The 4291-nt window shown below is 34.7% G+C and overlaps 1 long non-coding RNA gene across 1 annotated transcript; it reads right to left on the reverse strand.

The window, feature by feature from the left end:
• Window positions 1-305: 305 nt before the first annotated feature.
• On the reverse strand, window positions 306-921 carry LOC132847994 (uncharacterized). Its single transcript, XR_009648692.1, has 2 exons — window positions 761-921; window positions 306-681 (listed from the first exon to the last, which is right to left on the reverse strand). It is a non-coding gene; the product is annotated as an uncharacterized LOC132847994 (long non-coding RNA).
• Between the last annotated feature and the right edge of the window lie 3370 nt (window positions 922-4291).

Raw genomic sequence — 4291 nt, forward strand, 5'->3', positions numbered from 1 at the left:
TCAGGACTATAGGATTATTTTTGGAAACATTAAGCTGTGCAGAAAACCACCAATTACTATCAGCAATGTTGTCATTTGTAATAAGACATAAAACTAACAACAACTTTTGTGCCACAGGCCAAAAATGTTGATTTAAGGAGCATACATACTTTTATAAAAAGTATACTATTGTGGTTAATCATGTGTTAAGTGACATGGTGTCTGGATCAGGTTGTAACACCGCCTTTGTTTTTTTTTTTTTTTATGTTACTCTGAGGGGTTCAGAAATTTGACCTGTACCGATATACACACCTTCACAAAACAAATAAGCTTTCACAAGTATTTTATTTTTCCCACACATACTTATATAAATGTGCCCCAAGTAAATGAATAAACTTGAAAGTAATTGTTGGCCTTTTGGTTTTTAAATGAGTCAATGAGGAGTAAACTTAGCATTTGAATGCCCAGTCTCTTCTGATGAGTGATGATGAAGATGAGAGAAGATGAGCTTTAAATCCACAAGGTTATTTGAGTGCGATGCAATGTTTAAATCTCATGATCCACAGTGAGAGAGACAATTGTGGTCTTCCAGCTTGCTTTAAACTGGGCTTCAAGGTCTCCAATCAGTATTAAGTGTTCTCATAATGAACACCATGAAGAGACACAAGTGACCCAAGAAAAAGAAGTCATGAAAAGTCCTTTCTAGAAAGAAAGCAAATAACTAACATTAGTGACCTTTTTAGCAACCAAAACAGAAGGTATAATGACAATCCATACTTACAGTTGAGCAGAAACTCAGGGTTCTCAACAAGGACTTAAGACAAGAAAGGTAGCTTGAGTTGAAACCATGATGCTTCTCTCTACCAAACAAATTAACTTCTTCTATGATATCCCAGTTTATATGCTGGTTACCTCCAGGCACTAGCGCCCTCAAACTGCCCCTAGGGGTACTACAACCCTGCTTGCAGCTACCCCTAAGAAATCACCATGCATAAAGGAGCAAAATAATACAATAAAAGAAACAGGTAACGTTTTGTCTGTTACAAGGTAAAGTTATATAATATGGTGATATAAAGAGCTTTTTCAGCTTTTCTGACCATTTTGTCTTCCATATTTATACTAATAACAATTTATATTAATTCATTTTATATTAATGTGTATCATAAATGTTAAAGACATCTGTTTGATGTGTGATATTTGTTGATACTATTTGAGGTGTGTTTGTGTGTGAGTACTTTTACCACAGCATCATAGTGTTTGTGTGTACAATTGTGATCTTCTTACCAATACTCATGTTTATATCTGTAATGAAGAGGCGGAATCCGATGGAGGAGAAAACATTTGCCGAGATGTTTATTGAAAAACTCAGACAGAAAATAAATCATGAGAGTCAGAGACAAAACCATAAAACAGACAATAATCCAAATAAACAGAGAGTCAAACAGGGGGATGAACAAATCTGAAATCACTAAACACAAAGAGCAAAAACCAAGAAAACAGAACACTGTATTAAACACGAGTAGAACAAACAACAGCTCAGTACAGCAGTAAAATACTAGACAATATATAATACTTCACGAGTTTAGAGTTAGAGAAGAGTTTACAATTTCAGTTTTTATTTACTAATATTTGTATGAAGATTGTTTCTATGGTAAACAACATAGATCATTTTGTTTCAGATCATGTACTTTTTCATGAACAAAAATATTGAAAATATTGAAATATGACTGTCAGGTGTTATTATTATTATTACTACCCAGGTGTGACCTGTTAGATTGATCATTTAAATAATAAATAGTTCTGAACATCTACACTTGGTTTTAGTCTCCAGTTTTACTTGTGAAGACTGAATGTGTTGTTAAAAAGGAAAAACCAGCATGAAGATCAGAGAGCTGTCTGTGGGAGAAAAGCCTCTGTACTGTAGCAACACTGTTATCATGGAGTGTAAAATCTCTTACATTTACATTTATCACTGTATAATCATTCCCAGTGTGACACTTGGTTTAACGCTCTAGTAACCGGAAGTAAACATTACTCAGTGCTAGGCAAACGCAATCTAACCTGGAGCATGTTGTGCCGTTTTGTGTCCTGGCATTAAATAAACCCACAAAGAATTTAAAAACATACAGTTTCCCTCAATCACTTGAGAGTCACGTTTTCTTACTAAATGTAAAACATACCAGATATTTATCACTAGAGACACTCAAGGTTTTTACCTCAAATGTTTTTCTCTCATGTTCTGTGACTCTTTCTGTGTATTTCCTGAAACACAAAAATTACAAACACAAACAAATCACTAAAATTTCAGAAAGAAATAATTTTTATTTCTCATCTGTGACAGACTCCTATTATAAACTCTACAAGTTTGTTTCATTATTTAAATAAATCTTTTAAAAATCCTTTACAAATGTTTTTATAAATCGATAATGAATCTGATCCACTGGATGATGATTTAATATTTTTACCTGTTTACTCATATCACACACTGTGTTTCTCTCAGTGGATGTGACTCTGGATCCTGATTCAGCTCATCCATATCTCATCCTGTCTGCTGATGGAATACAAGTGACACATGGAGACACACGACAGAATCTCCCTGATACACCACAGAGGTTTAAAACAAGTATCTGTGTTCTGGGAAAACAGAGTTTCTCTTCAGGGAGATTATTATTTATTATGAGGTGCAGGTCAGAGGGAAAACTGACTGGACATTAGGAGTCATACAGTAAGAGAGAACATTAAGAGGATGTGGTTGATTATAGAGACTCCTCAGGATGGATTCTGGACTGTGGCTCTGTGGAATGAGAATCAGTACAGTGCTTATAATGATACTGATGTTCCCCTCACACTGAGAGAGAAGGTGGAGCTTGTGGGGGTGTTTGTGGATTATGAGGAAGGTCTGGTCTCTTTTTATGATGTGAAATCCAGATCTCATATCTACTCTTTCACTGGTCAGTCTTTCACTGAGAAACTCTATCCATATTTCAGTCCTGGTTTAAATGAAGGCGGTGAAAATTCAGCACCACTGATCATCTCTCCTGTATTTAAGACTTAATGAATTTTTAGTCAAATTTTCTTACAAATTCATTTATCTATTAAATGGTAAGAATAAAAATAAATATTTCACTTTTTTAGTTAAATGCTGTACAGATTTTAATTGTGATCCTACAGTCTGTTATTTATGATTATTTGACATTATGATTGTGGATGTATAAAATGTATAAAGTTCAGCTGCTGATATCTGTGTAGATAAAACCAAACCAAACCCTGTTTCTGCTTAAACCTTCACACAAATACAATGAAATTCATATTTTATTTAGAGATAAAAATCCCTGTTTGCCTGTTTTTCGGATTACTGGACTGTTTCTGACTTTGTTTGATGTCTGTCCTGCATTGCCCTGTTTGCCTGTGTTTCTGACTATTGGACTGCCTGTAATATTGAACTGTGCCTCCCTCATTTTAATCCAGCTCATATTAGACCTTTAATTTGAAATTTGATCTGTGTCTCATATTTAGGTCCTCACCTGCCATTCCTGAACATTTTATTTTGTGCAAAATCTTTCCTGAGCAATGTTTGCAGTGTGACGGATCATTATCCTGCTGAAGGAGCCCACTGCAATTAGGGAATACTGTTGACATGAAGGTGTGTATTTAGTCTACAACAATGTTCACTTGAATTCAACTTGAATTCCGGAAATGTTTGGACGTTTTTTAAATTTGAATAAAATGAAAAATAAAATACTTTCAAATCACATGAGCAAATATTTTGTTCACAATACAACATAGATAACAACATAAACCGAGAAATTTGACACTTTTATCCACTAAATGAGCTCATTTCAAATTTGATGCCTGCTAAAGGTCTCAAAAAAGTTGGCACATATTACCATGGTGTAGCATCTCCTTTTCAAAACAATTTGAAGATGTCTAGGCATTAAGGTTATGAGTTTCTGAAGTTTTGGTGTTGGAATTTGGTCCTATTCTTGCCTGATAAAGGTTTCCAGCTGCTGAAGATTTTGTGGTCGTCTTTGATGTTTTTTTAATTTAATGAATGTTAAATTAAAAATGTTCTTTATAGGTGAAAGATTTGGACTGCAGGCAGGTCAATTGAGCACCTGAACTATTTTATGACAAAGCCATGCTGTTGTAATAGCTGCAGTATTTGGTTTTGCATTGTCCTGCTGAAATACACAAGGCCTTCCCTGAAATAGATGTCCTCTGGAGGGGAGCATATGTTGTTCTAAAACCTTTATATACCTTTCAGCATTCATAGTGCCTTCCATAACATGCAAGCTGCCAACACCATAGGCAC

Source organism: Tachysurus vachellii, chromosome 7 (genome assembly GCF_030014155.1).
Source record: "Tachysurus vachellii isolate PV-2020 chromosome 7, HZAU_Pvac_v1, whole genome shotgun sequence".
Taxonomy (NCBI): Eukaryota; Metazoa; Chordata; class Actinopteri; order Siluriformes; family Bagridae; genus Tachysurus; species Tachysurus vachellii.